Here is a 17,202-nt window from a genome sequence, read left to right on the forward strand (position 1 = left end):
GGATGTTGGGAGAGAGAGGGAGGCTCCATCCCAGGACCCCGGGATCATGACCTGAGCTGAAGGCAGACACTTAACCGACTGAGCCACCCAGGTGCCACCTTTTCCTAGTTTCTTAGGTTTGGATTGCTTTGACAGCTTATCAACTCTCCACTATGTGACAGATACTGTATTAGAACTAGGATTATAAGTGTAATCATGTGGGGCAATATCATTTGTTAGATGGTGACTGTTAAGCAAATCAAAATTCTGGCCCTAAATTTTCATTTCCTGCATTTATTAAAGAGTACTAATTTCCCACAAGATTACTTTCCAAAAATGACTTTAATCACCTCCTACAGGTTTTGATATATAGCAACTCATTATCACTCATATCTGAATGGTATCCTATTTCAACTCTGGTCTTGCCTTTGAATCAAACAAAATATAAATTTCCAAGAGGGTGTTAGAATCACTTCACAGATTACTTTCTAATTGTAAGGATTAAAAAGGGCCTTTAAAATGAGAAATTTAACAGTCATCACCTTAACCATATGATCAAATTTAGTTTCATGGTATCAATATGTGCCTCAATATATGACAATACAAAATATTTAACATCATTTATGATAAAATATTCTTGCAAAATTGTTTAACCCAAACTCAATCTTTTCTCTACACTTAATTTCCAATGTAGATGGCAGAGTAAGTTAAATGAGAACATTAGGAAACAAACACAACAATCCAAAATATGGAACACCCTACAAGACAACTGCATGGCCTCTAAGAAGAAAAAGCCAGCGTCATGGAAAAAAGGAATAAAGGTAAAGAACAAAACTAGACTAAAAGAGACATATCAACTAAATGTAATTTATGAACCTAGAGTTGATTCTAGATAAAAAGAAAAATAAATAACTATTAAAGTCAATCTTGGGACAACTGGGAAAATTTGAACATGCATCACTTGACATATTTTAGAAGGTGTGATTATATTATGGTTATGTAGAAAATTATAGGAAGATAAAGCAAATATGACAAACTGTTAGCCTTTTTTTTTTTTTTTTAATTTGACAGAGAGATAGTGAGAGTGGGAACACAAGCAGGGGGAGTGGGAGAGGGAGAAGCAGGCGTCCCGCCAAGCAGGGAGCCCGACGTGGGGCTTGATCCCAGGACCCTGGGACCATGACCTGAGCCGAAGGCAGATGCTTAATGACTGAGCCACCCAGGCACCCCTAAACTGTTAGCTTTTAAACTGGGTGGGGGTTGGATGGTAAATGCCTGTTCATTATCCTTTTCAACTTTTCTGTGTTTGGAAGTTTTCGTAATGACAAGATGGGGAAGTTTAATGGGCAGTTTTCTCCGTTATCCTTTTGATAATTTCTAATAAATTTTGAATTCTAAGAAGATAGTGTAGATTATAGAATACGTGTTATTTGGACTTGACTGCAAACTGCATAATACCCTTTTCTACTTCTTCAGCAATGAGCTATATTCTCAATATATATTTACAGCCATTAATTCCAGAGTATTCCAGGATTAATTTCCTGTTGCAACTTAGGAATGAAGTTGTCTCACATGTTCTTTATTTTTTTTAAGTTTATTTATTTATTTAGTAATCTCTACACAATGTGGGGCTTGAACTCACAACCCCAAGATCAAGAGTTGTGTGCTCTTCTGACTAAGCCAGTCATGTGCCCCCATGTTCTTTATATTCTACTATACTTTATTCAGAATCAATTATTTGAAGTTCAATAGGAGGTGGGTAGTGATTGGAGGCTTTCTAAGTTCATTACCAATATAGAGTCTTTCATAAGAATTCACTAACAGTTACGCTATTATTACCAGAAGAACAGTAGCTAATCTTTAGTTGCCAAATAATCTTACAAGGGTTTACAGAAGTTAATCCTCACAAAAACACTATCAGATAGGTATTAACTTCACCCTTTTACAACTGAGGCACAGAGCTAATAAGTATATTGTTGAATATCTTGAAGATGATGATAGGCTAAGTATGTGCTGTGACTTAAGGCTTTCCTTCAGTTCCACAACTGATAGAGTAAGAAATTCTTCTCTAGTGTGAATCTGCTAACATCCAACAGGAACTGAGTGATTTTAGAAATCTTGTATATTCAATAGATTTAAGACACCTGGTATGAAATTTTTTATGCCAAATTAAGTTGTAGGATTGACCCCCCCGCCCCCGGAAAAGGGTTTCCTAAACATTTTCCCCTAGTATGAATAATATTCTATGAATAATGGAGTAAAAGTACTTTCATATGTACTCAATAAGGTTATGAATTCTCAGATTTGATAGTGGCATGAATATTGGGCCTTCATACATTTCTCACCTTTTTAGAGTTTTTCATCATTATAAATTCTCTGATGCTCAATAAGGTATAAACAAAATCTAAAGGCATTCCCACATTCTTTACATTCACAGGGTTTCTCCTTAGTGTACATTCACTGATGTACATTTTATCTAAAGGCCTTCCCACATCACTCCTCACTTATAGAATTGGTTTCTCAGCATTGTGAAATATCTGATGATCTGTAAGGATTTAATGAAGTTGAAAGGCTTTTCCATATACCTTCAACCGAATTTCTTATTAGTATGCATTTTTTGATGTTGATTAAATGTTGAATTCCATCTATAGGCATTCTCACATTCCTTATATTTGTAGGGTTTCTCTTTAGTATACATTCTCTTTAGTGTACATAGTGATGTTGGGTAAGTTGAATTCTGTCTAAAGACCTTGCCACATTTCTTATATTCACAGGGCTTCTCACTAGTATGTATACTGTGATGACCTTTAAGGTGTGAATGCAGTCTAAAGGCTTTCCTACATTCCTTACATTCATAAGATTTCTCACCTTTATGAATTTTAGATGTCAGTTGAGTTGTTCATGCAATATAAATGGTTTTTCACATTCCTTATATTCATAGAGTTTTTCATCAATATGAATTTTCTGGTGTACTCTTAAAGTATCTCAAAGAGTTGAAGGTCTTCTCACAGTCCTGACATTTACAGCGTTTCTCACCAAAATGAGTATGCTGGTATATATATATTTTTTAAGATTTTATTTATTTATTTGACAGAGAGAGACACAGCAAGAGAGGGAACACAAGCAGGGGGAGTAGGAGAGGGAGAAGCAGGGTTCCCATGGAGCAGGGAGCCCGATGTGGGGCTCGATCCCAGGACTCTGGGATCATGACCTGAGCCGAAGGCAGACGCTTAACCGACTGAGCCACCCAGGCACCCCAGTATGCTGGTATATTTTAAGGTCTTTGCCAAAATTAAAAGCTTTCCTACAGTCTTTACTTCTTTTTTTTAAAGATTTTATTTATTTATTTGAGAGAGACACAGTAAGAGAGGGAACACAAGCAGGAGGAGTGGGAGAGGGAGAAGCAGGCGTCCCGCTGAACAGGGAGCCCAAAGCAGGGCTCGGTCCCAGGACCCTGGGATCATGACCCGAGCTGAAGGTAGACGCTTAATGATTGAGCCACCCAGGAACCCCACATTCTTTACTTTTATAGGGTTTCACACTACTATGAATTTTAGATGTTGAGTGAGATGCTGATGTATTCTAAAGACCTTCCCACATTCCTTACATTAATAGGGTTTTTCACCAGTATGAATTTTCTGGTGTCCTCTGACATACCTGCCCAAACTAAAAGTCTTTCCACATTCATAGGATTTCTCACCAGGATGAGTATTTTGGTATACTCTAAGATCTCTGCCAAAACTAAAGCCTTCCCACATTCTAGACATTTACAGGTTTTCAGATGTTGAGTTCTCCATGAAGCTTAAAGGCCTTCCCACATTCTTTACATACATGCATAAGAATTTTTTTTTTAGGGGCGCCTGGGTGGCTCAGTCGTTAGGCGTCTGCCTTCGGCTCAGGTCATGATCCCAGGGTCCTGGGATTGAGCCCCACATCGGGCTCTCTGCTCAGCGGGAAGCCTGCTTCTCCCTCTCCCAGTCCCCCTGCTTGTGTTCCCTTTCGCTGTCTCTCTGTCAAATAAATAAATAAAATATTTAAAAAAAAAAAAAAAGAATTTTTTTTTTAACAGATGTTTATTTGTCAGAGAGAGAGAGTGCACAAGCAGAGGGAGTGGGAGAGGGAAAAGCAGGCTCCCCGCTGAGCAAGGAGCCTGATGCCCAGACTCAATCCCAGGACCCTGGGATCATGACCTGAGCTGAAGGCAGATGCTTAACTGAGCCACCCAAGCATCCCGTGATGTAGTGATTTTTAATATAAATAAATAAAATGGTGGAATTACAATCAGTGGTTTATTAAATTCAATCAAATGTATTTTTTAAATAAGCTTACTAAGCCTTTTGTTTTTATTTTTTTATTTTTTTTAAGATTTTTTATTTATTCGTTTGAGACAGAGGCAGAGACAGAGCACAAGCAGGGGGAGAGGCAGAGGAAGAAGCCACTCCCCACTAAGCTGGGAGTCCAACATGGGGCTCAATCTCAGGACCTGGAGATCATGACCTGAGCCGAAGGTAGACTCAACCATCTGAGCCACCCAGGCGCCCTCTTTTATTTATTTTTTTTAAGATTTTATTTATTTGAGGGGCACTTGGGTGGCTCATTCGTTGGGCGTCTGCCTTCGGCTCAGGTCGTGAGCCCAGAGTTCTGGGATTGAGCCTCGCATCGGGCTCCCTGCTCAGCGGGAAGCCTGCTTCTCCCTCTCCCGCTCCCCCTGCTTGTGTTCCCTCTCTTATGCTGTCTCTCTCTGTCAAATAAATAAAATCTTTAAAAAAAAAAAAAAAGAATTAAAAAAAAAGATTTTATTTGAGAGACAGAGCACGAGCTGGGGGAGGCGCAGAGGGAGAGGGATAAGCAGACTCCCCGCTGAGCAGGGAGCCCGCTGCTGGTCTCGATCCCAGGACCCTGAGATCACGACCTGAGCTAAAGGCAGACGCTTAACCTTAACTGAGCCATCCAGGTGCCCCAATTCAATCACATGTATTAAAAAAAAAATGCAAAAAATAAATAAAACAAGAAAGTTCTTAGAAAGAATTCAGAACCGGGGCCCCTGGGTGGCTCTGTCGTTAAGCGTCTGCCTTCGGCTCAGGTCACGGTTCCAGGATCCTGGGATCGAGCCCCACATCAGGCTCTCTGCTCGGCAGAAAGCCTGCTTCTCCCTCTCCCACTCCCCCTGCTTGTGTTCCCTCTCTCACTGTGTCTCTCTCTGTCAAATAAATAAATAAAAATTAAAAAAAAAAAAAACACACAATAAAAGAAAGAATTCAGAACCATAGGTCGCCTGGGTGGCTCAGTCAGTTAAGCATCTGCCTTCAGCTCAGGTCATGATCCCAGAGTCCTGGGATCGAGCCCCTTGTGGGGCTCCCTGCTCAGCGGGGAGCCTGCTTCCCCCTCTCCCTCTGTCCCCCCACCTGTGCTCTTGCTCTCTCTCTGAAATAAATAAATAAAATCTTTTAAAAAAAGAGGGGGGGCGCCTGGGTGGCTCAGTCGTTAAGCATCTGCCTTCGGCTCAGGTCATGATCCCAGGGTCCTGGGATCGAGCCCCGCATCGAGCTCCCTGCTCTGCGGGAAGCCTGCTTCTCCCTCTCCCACTCCCCCTGCTTGTGTTCCCTCTCTCGCTGTGTCTCTCTCTGTCAAATAAATAAATAAAATCTTTTTAAAAAAAGAGGAAGAGAGAGAAAGAAAGAATTCAGAACCTGAAAGATGAACATAAAAATTGTGAATGTTTCAAAAAGAGAAAAAGCTGTGTGCTTACAAGAGAGTAAGAATCAGATTAATCAGACTTTCATCAGTTACAAATATGTGAGGAAAACTAAATCTTTTATTTTTTTTGAAAGATTTTACTTATTTATTTGACAGAGAGAGACACAGCAAGAGAGGGAACACAAGCAGGGGGAGTGGGAGAGGGAGAAGCAGGCTCCCCACCAAGCAGGGAGCCCGATGTGGGGCTCGATCCCAGGAAGGAAAATAATTTTGCATTTAGAACCCCATACTTTGCAAAACAGAAGGGGAATCTAAGCAGAATAAAGAAATCTCTGAGTGCCGACAGAAAATGAATATCCAACTTTTAATCAGGAATTAGACATCTGAAATCAGAGGGGGAGACAAACCATGAGATACTATGGACTCTGAGAAACAAACTGCGGGTTCTAGAGGGGAGGGGGGTGGGGGGATGGGTTAGCCTGGTGATGGGTATTAAAGAGGGCACGTTCTGCATGGAGCACTGGGTGTTATACGCAAAAATGAATCATGGAACACTACATCAAAAACTAATGATGTATGGTGATTAACATAACATAAAAAAAAAAAAAAAGAATTAGACATCTGCCGACGCCTGGCTGGCTCAGTCATTAAATGTCTGCCTTCAGCTCAGGTCATGATCCCAGGGTCCTGGGATCAAGCTCCACATTGGGCTCCCTGCTCCTTGGGAGGCCTGCTTCTCCCTCTCCCACTCCCCGCTGCTTTTGTTCCCTCTCTTGCTGTGTCTCTCTCTTCAAATAAATAAATAAAATCTTAAAAAAAAAAAAAAAGAATCAGACATCTGAAGAAGCAGATAAACATGAGCCATAAACCAGAAAAATATCCATTCATAGAAATAGATGCAAGAGACAGAGATAATAGAAACATCACACAAAAATGTCAAAAACAGTTACTATAAATAAGATCCAATGTACAGGAAAACATGAACTTGATATCTTTTTTAACCAAAATGGACAGAACAGATGAAAACAGACTATCTCAGTATTTCCATACATTCTGTATGGAACTAATAGCCGATTAGACATTGTAGCAGAAAAAGTCCAGTGAACTTGAACAACATAGCAACAGAAACTATCTAGAACAAAGCTCAGAGGGAAAAAAAAAAAAAAAACCTGACAAAACAAAACAAAAACAGCAATAATTACCTTTGGGATGATACCAAGAAGTCCAGCATATGTGTAACTGGAGTCTAAGAAGGAGCAAAAAGAAGGTGAACAGAAACAACCTTTCAATAAATAATGTCCAGCTTTAAAATATTTCATTAAAAAATATAAAAACCCCATAGATACCAGAATCTGAACAAACCCCAAACAGAAGAAACATAAATGGACACACACACACAGAGGCACATCATAATATGTTGCTGAAACACAGTGATAAAGAAAAAATTTTTTAAAGGAGCCAGAGGAAAAAAGATATCTAGATATTTTGCATACAAAGGAGCAAAGAACTATAGTTGACTTTTCATTAGAAACTACACAAGTTAGAAGACAAAATTGTGAACCTAGAACATTATACACAGTAAAAAATATCCTTCAAAAGTGTAGATGAAATAAAGACTTTTTTAGACAAACAAAAGCTGAGAATTCACTGTTGGCATACCTGCACTTCAAAAAATATTAAAGGAAATTTACTGAGCAGAAAGAAAATACTAACAGGTAGATATTTGGATCTACACCATGATGTGGAAAACATGGGAAATGATAAACATGAGGGTAAAATTTCACTGCTTAAAGGAAACACATATACATGTAAAATATATGACAAAAATAGCATACAGAATGGGAGAGGGGAAATGGAAATGTACTGCTGTTAGGTTCTTAAACTGTATGTGGAATAGTATAATATTATTTGAATTAAAACTGTGGTATGTTAAAGATGGTACTATGGCCATTATAGCAAGCCCTAAAGAAAATACAAAAACAAAGAGGTATAACTAATAAGCCATGGTGGAATAAAATGGAATCACAAAACAAACAAACAAACAAAACAGATGGAACAAACAAAACCAATGGCAAGATAGTAGAATTAAGTCCAACCACAGTGGTAATTACTTTAAAACATAATGATTTAAACCAGGGGTCGTCAACTTTTATGTGTAAAGGGCCAGGTACTGTTTTAGGTTTTGGGGGCCATATGGTCTCTGCCATAACTATTCAACTATTCAGTTGCAGCATGAAAGCACTACAAACATGTAAACAAATCTGATGACTGTATTCCAACAAAACTTTATAAAAACAGGTGGCAGGCCGGGTTTAGTCCAGGAACTAGTTTGCCAATTCCTGGTCTTAACACTCCAATTAAAAGGCAGAGATTGTCAGACTGGATAAAAGTATAAGACCAAACTATAAACGGTCTAAAAGACAGCCACTTTAAATATAAACATATAGACAGTTTGAAATATAGGACAAGAAGGGCTCCTGGGTGGCTCAGTTGGTTAAGCATCTGCCTTCGGCTCAGGTCATGATCCCAGGATCCCTGGGTCCTGCATTTGGCTCTCTGCTCAGTGGAGAGCCTGCCTCTCCCTCTCCCTCTGCCTGCTGCTCTGCCTGCTGTGCTCTCTCTCTCTCCCCCTCTCTGCCAAATAAATAAAATCTTTAAAAAATAATATAAAATGTAGAAAAATACATAACATGCAAACTAATCATAAAAAGGCAGGAGTGGCTATATTAATATGAGACAAAGTAGACTTCAGAACACGGAATATTACCAGGAACAAAAAATTTTATAATGTAAAAGGGGACAAAAAATCCTAATATATATGTACCTAATAACAGAGTTCCAAAATATGTAAAGCAAAAACAGAACTGGAAAAAAAAAATAGAGAAATCTATCATCACAGCTGGAGATTTCAACATACTTCTCTTATTGATAGGACAAGCAGACATAAAATCAATAAAAATAAAGAAGAGTTGACCAACTCTGTCAATCACCTTGACATTTATAGAATACTGTTTTCAACAACAGCAGAATACATATTCTTTTCAGCAGCATGTAAAACATTCATCACAAAACACCATATTTGGGGCCATAAAACAAGTCCTTATAAATTTAAAGGCTTGGAATATATTCTCTGAGCACAAAAGAATTAAGCCTGAAATCAATAATAAAAATATTTGAAAAATCTACAAAATGATTGATATTCAAACATCATATTTCTGAAGAATCCATAGGTTAAAGAAGAAATCATGAGGGGGTCGCCTGGGTGGCTCAGTCATTACGCGTCTGCCTTCGGCTCAGGTCATGATCCCAGGGTCCTGGGATCGAGCCCCGCATCAGGCTCCCTGCTCTGCAGGAAGCCTGCTTTTCCCCCTCCCACTCCCCCTGCTTGTGTTCCCTCTCTAGCTGTGTCTCTCTCTGTCAAATAAATAAATAAAATCTTTAAAAAAAAAAAAAAAAAAGAAATCATGAGGAAAAATTAAACTTTTGACCCAATAAAGAAAATAGGGCATACTAAAATGTAGGAGGCAGCTGAATAAAACTACATAGAAGGGAGGGAGATTTCTAGCTTCAAATTCCTGTATTACAAAATTTAAAAAGTTATCAAAATAAATGATCTAAGAAAGAAACTATTTAAAAAGTGCATATTTGGGTGCCTGGGTGGCTCAGTTGGTTGGGCGACTGCCTTCGGCTCAGGTCATGGTCCCGGAGTCCCTGGATCGAGTCCCGCATCGGGCTCCCTGCTTGGCAGGGAGTCTGCTTCTCCCTTTGACCCTCCCCCCTCTCATGTGCTCTCTCTCTCAAATAAATAAATAAAAAATCTTTAAAAAAAAAAAAAATAAATAAATAAATAAATAAATAAAATAAAAAGTGCATATTAAACCCAATGCAGAGAAAAATAACAGCATGGAAATCAGTGAAAGAGAACAGTCGAGATATAGAGAAAAATCAATTAAAAATTAATTCGTTCTACAGGAAGAAATAGAAAATTTGAACAGATCCATAACCAGCAAAGAAATTGAATCAGTAATCAAAAATCTCCCAACAAACAAAAGTCCAGGGCCTGATGGCTTCCCAGGAGAATTTTACCAAACATTTAAAGAAGAGTTAATCCCTATTCTTCTCAAACTGTTCCAAAAAATAGAAATGGAAGGAAAACTCCCAAACACATTCTACAAGGTCAGCATTACCTTGATTCCAAACCAAAGACCACACTAAAAAGGATAATTAAAGGCCAATATCCCTGATGAACATGAATGCAAAAATTTTCAACAAGATACTAGCAAACCGAATCCAACAGTACATTAAAACAATTATTCACCACGATCAAGTGGGATTTATTCGGGGCTACAAGGGTGGTTCAATATTTGCAAATCAATCAATGTGACATACCACATTAATAAAAGGATAAGAACCATACAATCCTGTCAAGAGATGCAAAAAAAGCATTTGACAAAATATAGTATCGATTCTTGATAAAAACTCTCAACAAAGTAGGGATAGATGGAACATACCTCAACATCATAAAGGCCATATACAAAAGACCCACAGTTAATATCATCCTCAGTGGGGGAAAAAATGAAAGCCTTTCCCCTATGATCAGGAACAAGACAAGGATGTCCACTCTCACCATTGTTATTTAACACAGTACTGGAAGTCTTAGCCTCAGCAATCAGACAACAAAAAGAAATAAAAGGAATCCAAATTAGCAAGGAAGAAGTCAAACTTTCACTACCTGCAGATGACATGATACTCTATGTAGAAAACCTGAAAGACTCCACCAAAAAATTGCTAGAAGTTATACATGAATTCAGCAAAGTTTCAGGATATAAAAACAATGTACAGAAATCAGGTGCACCATTATAGAGCAGCAGAAAAAGAAATCAAGGAATCGATCCCATTTGCAATCACACCAAAAACAATAAGATACCTAGGAATAAACCTAACTAAAAGATCTTTACTCTGAAAACTATACAACACTTACGAAAGAAATTGGAGAGGTCACAAAGAAATGGAAAAATATTCCATGCTCATGGATTGGAAGAACAAATATTGTCAAAATGTCTATGCTACCCAAAGCAATCTACACATTTAATGAAATCCCTATCAAAATGCCACGAGCATTTTTCACAGAGCTAGAACAATCCTAAAATTTGTGTGGAACCACAAAAGACCCCAACTAGTCCAAGCAATCCTGAAAGAGAAAAACAAAACTGGAGGCATCACGATTCCAGATTTCAAGCTGTATTACAAAGCTGTAGTCATCAAGACAGTATGGTACTGACACAAAAACAGACACATAGATCAATGGAACAGAGTATAGATCCCAGAAGTGAACCCACAACGCTATGGTCAACTAATCTTCAACAGACCAGGAATGAATATATGCAACAAATGGTGTTGGGAGCAACATGCAGAAGAATGAAACTGTACCACCTTCTTACACCATACACAAAAATAAATTCAAAATGGATTAAAGACCTAAATGTGAGACAGGAAACTATCAAAATCCTAGAGGAGAACACAGGCAGAAACCTCTTTACTTCGGCCACAGCAACTTCTTACTAGATATGTCACTGGACGCAAGGAGACAAAAGCAAAAATGAACTACTGGGACTCCATCAAGTTAAAATGCTTCTGCACAGTGAGGGAAACAATCATCAAAACTAAAAGGCAGCCTACAGAATGGGAGAAGATATTTGCAAATGACGCATCTGATAAAGGGTTAGTATCAAAAAATCTATGAAGAACTTATCAAACTCAACCCCCCAAAAACAAACAATCCAGTTAAACAATGGACAGAAGACACGAAGAGACATTTTTCCAAAGAAGACATCCAGATGGCTCATAGACACATGTAAAAGATGCTCAACATCACTCATCATCAGGGAAATACAAATCAAAACCACAATGAGATACCACCTCATGCCTGTCAGAATGGCTAAAGATAACAACACAAGAAACAAGGTGTTGGTGAGGATGCAGAGAAAGGGGAGCCCTCTTGAACTATTGGTGGGAATGCAAACTGGTGCAGCCACTCTGGAGAACAGTATGGAGGTTCCTCAAAAAACTAAAAATAGAACTACCAGCAATTACACTACTAGGTATTGACCCAAAGGATACAAAAATACAGATTCAAAGCAGTACATGCACCTGATGTTCATAGCAGCATTATCAACAACAGCCAAACTATGGAGATAGCTCAAATGTCCATCGACTGATGAATGGATAAAGAAGATGTAGTGTGGGATGCCTAGGTGGCTCAGTTGGTTAAGCATCTGCCTTCAGCTCAGGTCATGATCCCAGGGTCCTGGGACTGAGTCCCACATCAGGCTCAGCAAGGAGCCTGCTTCTCCCTCTGCCTGCTGCTCCCCCTGCTTGTGCTCTCTCTGACAAATAAATAAATAAAATCTTTTTTTTTTTTATTTGCGAGAGAGAGAATGAGAGAGAGCACGAGAGGGAGGAGGGTCAGAGGGAGAAGCAGACTCCCCGCTGAGCAGGGAGCCCGATGTGGGACTCGATCCCGGGACTCCAGGATCATGACCTGAGCCGAAGGCAGTCGCCCAACCAACTGAGCCACCCAGGCACCCTAAATAAATAAAATCTTAAAAAAAAAAAAAAAAGGAAGATGTAGATGTAGCGTATATACAACGGAATATTATTCAGCTGTCAAAAAGAATGAAATCTTGCCATTTGCAATGACATGGATAGAGCTAGAATGTATTATGCTAAGTGAAATAAGTCAGTCAGAGAAAGACAAATACCATATGATCTCACTCATATGTGGAATTTAAGAAAGAAAACAGGTGAACATATAGGAAGGTGGGAAAGAAAAAAAAAAAGGAGAGAGGGAAACAAACCCTAAGAGACCCTTAACGATAGAGAACAAACTGAGGGTTGATGGAGGAAGGGATGGGCTAGATGGATATTGGGTATTAAAGAGGGCATTTGTTGGGATGAGCACTGGATGTTGTATGTAAGTGATGAATCTCTGAATTCTACTCCAGAAACCAATATTGCACTGTATGTTAACTAAAATTTAAATGAAAAAAAATTGGTTCTAAAAAAATTCTTTGGAAAGATTAAGAAAATTGATAAACCTCTACTAGACTGGTCAAGAGAAAAGAGAACACAAAATTACCAATATCAGAAATTAAAATGTGGACATCAAAACTAGTTTAAAAAAGCAGATATGGGGTGCCTGGGTGTCTCAGTCAGTTAAGTGTTTGCCTTCGGCTCAGGTCATGATCTCAGGGTCCTGCGATCGAGCCCCAGGTCGGGCTCCCTGCTCAGTGGGGAGTCTGCTTCTCCTTCTCCCTCTCCCCCTGCTTGTGCGCTCTTCCTCTGTCAAGTAAATAAAATCTTTTTTAAAGGGCGCCTGGGTGGCTCAGTTGGTTAAGCAACTGCCTTCGGCTCAGGTCATGATCCTGGAGTCCCAGGATCGAGTCCCGCATCGGGCTCCCTGCTCGGCAGGGAGTCTGCTTCTCCCTCTGACCCTCCCCCCTCTCATTCTCTTTCTCTCTCTCAAATAAATAAATAAATAAAATCTTTAAAAAAAAAATCTTTTTTAAAAATAAAGGGATGCCTGGGTGGCTCAGTTGGTTAAGCATCTGCCTTAGGCTCAAGTCATGATCCCAGGGTCCTGGGACTGAGTCCCACATCGGGCTCCTTGCTCGGCAGGGAACCTATTTCTCCCTCTCCCTCTGCCTCTTCCCCTGCTTGAGCTCTCTCTCTCTCTGACAAATAAATAAATAAAATCTTTTAAAAATAAATAAATATATAATATAAATAAATAAATAGGGAAGTTTACAGCAATAGAAGCCTCTCTCAAGAAACAAGAAAAATCTCAAATAAACAATTGCACAATAGACCTTTAGGAGCTAGAAAAAAGAATAAACAAAACCCAAAACAAGTAGAAGGAAGGAAATGTAATAAAGATTAGAACAGAAATAGGGGCGCCTGGGTGGCTCAGTCGGTTGAGCGTCTGCCTTCGGCTCAGGTCACGATCTCAGGGTCCTGGGATCGAGCCCCATGTCGGGCTCCCTGCTCAGTTGGAAGGCTGCTTCTCCTTCTCCCACTCCCCCTGCTTGTGTTCCCTCTCTCGCTGTGTCTCTCTCTGTCAGATAAATAAATAAAATCTTTAAAAAAAAAAAAGATTAGAGCAGAAATAAACAAAATAGAAACTAAAAAAGCAATAGAATAGATCGTTGAAACCAGAAGCTCGTTCACTGAAAATATCAACAAAATTGATAAACCTTTAACCAGATTCATGAATTTTTTAAAAAGGAGAGAGGATTCGAATAAACAAAATTAGAAATGAAAGAGGAGAAATAACATAATAAAAGATTATAAATATAAATAAATGATTATAAGAGACTATTATGAAAAATTATATGCCAACAAATTGGAAAACCTAAAAGAAATGGATAAATTCCTAGAAATATATAACCTCCTGAAATTGAATCAGGAATAGAAAATTTGAACAGACCAATTACTAGCAATGAAATTGATTCAGTAATCAAAAAACTCCCAACAAAGGAAAGTCCAGGACCAGACAGTTTCACAGGTAAATTCTATCAAACATTTAAAGAAGAATTAATACCTATTCTTCTCAAACTATTCCAAAAAATAGAACAGGAAGGAAAGCTTCCAAATTCATTCTATGAGGCCAGCATTACCCTGATACCAAAACCAGATAAAGGCACTACAAAAAAAGAGAACTATAGGCCAATATCTCTGATGAACATAGATGCAAAAATCCTCAATAAAGTTTTAGCATACTGGCCGCTTCCGGGGACAGGGTCTGGGGGAGGGGTGGCAGGTGCCACGTCCAGCCGCGAAGGTGGCAGGAAGCCTCTGAAGCAGCCCAAGAAGCAGGCCAAGGAGATGGATGAGATAAGGCATTCGAGCAGAAACAGAAAGAGGAGCAGAAGAAACTTGAGGAGCTAAAAGCGAAGACCGGGGGGGATGGGCCCCCTGGCCACAGGTGTAATTAAGAGATCGGGCAAAAAGTAAGCTGTTCCTTGTGCCCGAGGCAATGATGATCCTTAATTCCATTCCTGTTTAAACATCTGGATTCCCTGTCATAGCATCTGTTGCTACCTATAGCTGGAATGAAGTGTTGTCTTAGATCCTGTTGTACATTTAAGAATAAACTTCTGTAAAAAAAAATAAAATAATCGTAAAACAAAAAAAAATATTAGCAAACTGAATCCAACAATACATTAAAAATCATTTACCACTATCAAGTGGGATCTAATCCTGGGATGCAAGGGTGGTTCAATATTTGTAAATCAATCAATATAATAAATCACCATCAACAAGAGAAAAGATAAAAACCCTATGATCATTTCAACAGATAAAAAGTATTTGACATTCATGATAAAAACCCTCAACAAAGTAGGTATAGAGGGAACATACCTCAACATAATAAGGGCCATATACAAGTAACCCACAACTAACATCATACTCAACAGTGAAAAACTGGAAAGCTTTTCCCCTAAGATCAGGAACAAGACAAGGATGTCCACTCTCAACATTTTTATTCAACATAGTACTGGAAGTCCTAGCCACAGCAATCAGACAACAAAAAAGAAATAAAAGGCATCCAAATCGGTAAGAAGTAAACCTTTCACTATTTGAAAATGATGTGATACTATATATAGAAAACCTGGAAGACTCCACCAAAAAACTACCTGAACTGATAAATGAATTCAGTAAAGTGGCAGGACACAAAATGAAAATACTATTTTATTTCCATACACTAATAATGAAGCAGCAGAGAGAAATTTAAAAAATGGTCCCATTTATAATTGCACCAAAAATAAGAAAATACTTAGGAATAAACTTAACCAAGGAGTTTAAAAGATTTATACTCCAAAAACTATAAAACACTGATGAAAGAAACTGAAGATGACACAAAGAAATGAAAAGATATTCCATGCTCATGGACTGGAAGAACAAGTACTGTTAAAATGTCTATACTACCCAAAGCAATCTACAGATTTAATGCAATTGCCATCAAAATACCAAGAGCATTCTTCATAGAACTAGAACAAATAATCCTAAAATCCATGTGTATGGAACCACAAAAAAAAAAAAAAAAAAAAAATAGCCAAAGCAATCTTGAAAAAGAACAAAACTGCAGGAATTACAATCTCAGATTTCAAGATATCCTACAAAGCTGTAGTAATCAAAACAGTATGGTACTGGCATGAAAACAGAAACATACATAGATCAATAGAACAGAATAGAGAGCCCAGAAAAAAACCCATGATTATATGGTCAATTAATCTTTGACAAAGGAGGCAAGAATATACAATGGGAAAAAGACAGTTCCTTCAACAAATGGTATTGGGAAAACTGCACAGCTACATGCAACAGAATGAAACTGGACCACTCTCTTACACCACACACAAAAATAAATTCAAAATGGATTAAAGACCTAAATATGAGACCTGAAACCACAAAAATCCTAAAAGAGAACACAGGTAGTAATTTCTCTGACATTGGCCATAGCAACATTTTTCTAGATAGGCCTCCTAAGGCAAGGGAAACAGAAGCAAGAATAATGTATTGTAACTGGGGCACCTGGCTGGCTCAGTCGGTGGAGCATGTGGCTCTTGATCTCAGGGTTGTGAGTTTGAGCTCCACACTGAGTGTGGAAATTGCTTAAAAACAAAATCTTTAAAAATAATAATTTATTATGCCAAAGTAAAAACTTCTACACAGCAAAGGAAACAATGAAACTAAAAGACAACCCACCAAATGGGAGAAGATATTTGCAAATGACATATCTGATAAAGGGTTAGTATTCAAAATATATAAAGAACTGATACAATTCACACCCAAAAAACAAATAACCCAATTTTAAAAAGGGCAGAAGACATGAACAGATATTTCTCCAACAGATGGCCAACAGACACATGAAGATGCTCAACATCACTGGTCATCAGAGAAATGCAAATCAAAACCACAATGAGATATCACCTCACACCTGTCAGAATGGCTAAACTGAAAAACACAAGAAACAGCAAGTGTTGGTAAGGATGTGGAGACAAAGGAACTCTTATGCACTGTTGGTTGGAATGCACACTGGTGCAGTCACTGTGGAAAACAGTATGAAGGTTCCTCAAAAAATTAGAAATAGGCTCCTGGGTCGTTCAGTCGGGTGGACATCCAACTCTTGATTTTGGCTCTGGTCATGATCTCAGGGTCATGGGGTTGAGCCCTGTGTGGTGCTCCACCCTCAGCAGGGAGTCTGCTGCTGGAGATTCTCTCCCTCTGCTCCTCCCCCTGCTCGTGTTCTCTCTCTCATAAATAAATAAATATATTTTTTAAAGATTTTATTTATTTATTTGGCAGAGAGACACAGCATGAGAGGGAACACAAGCAGGGGGAGTGGGAGAGGGAGAAGCAGGCTTCCTGCCGAGCAGGGAGCCCAATGCGGGGCTCGATCCCAGGACCCTGGGATCATGACCTGAGCCAAAGGCAGATGCTTAATGACTGAGCCACCCAGGTGCCCCAATA

The 17,202-nt window shown here is 38.9% G+C and overlaps 1 protein-coding gene and 1 pseudogene across 1 annotated transcript in view; both read left to right on the forward strand.

Moving 5' to 3' along the window:
- The window catches only part of LOC110590097 (zinc finger protein 567), a 156,349-nt gene that overhangs the window by 46,446 nt on the left and 92,701 nt on the right, over positions 1–17,202 (forward strand).
- Positions 5,677–14,688, forward strand: LOC110590220 (annotated as a pseudogene).

This window comes from Neomonachus schauinslandi, chromosome 16, assembly GCF_002201575.2.
Source record: "Neomonachus schauinslandi chromosome 16, ASM220157v2, whole genome shotgun sequence".
NCBI lineage: Eukaryota > Metazoa > Chordata > Mammalia > Carnivora > Phocidae > Neomonachus > Neomonachus schauinslandi.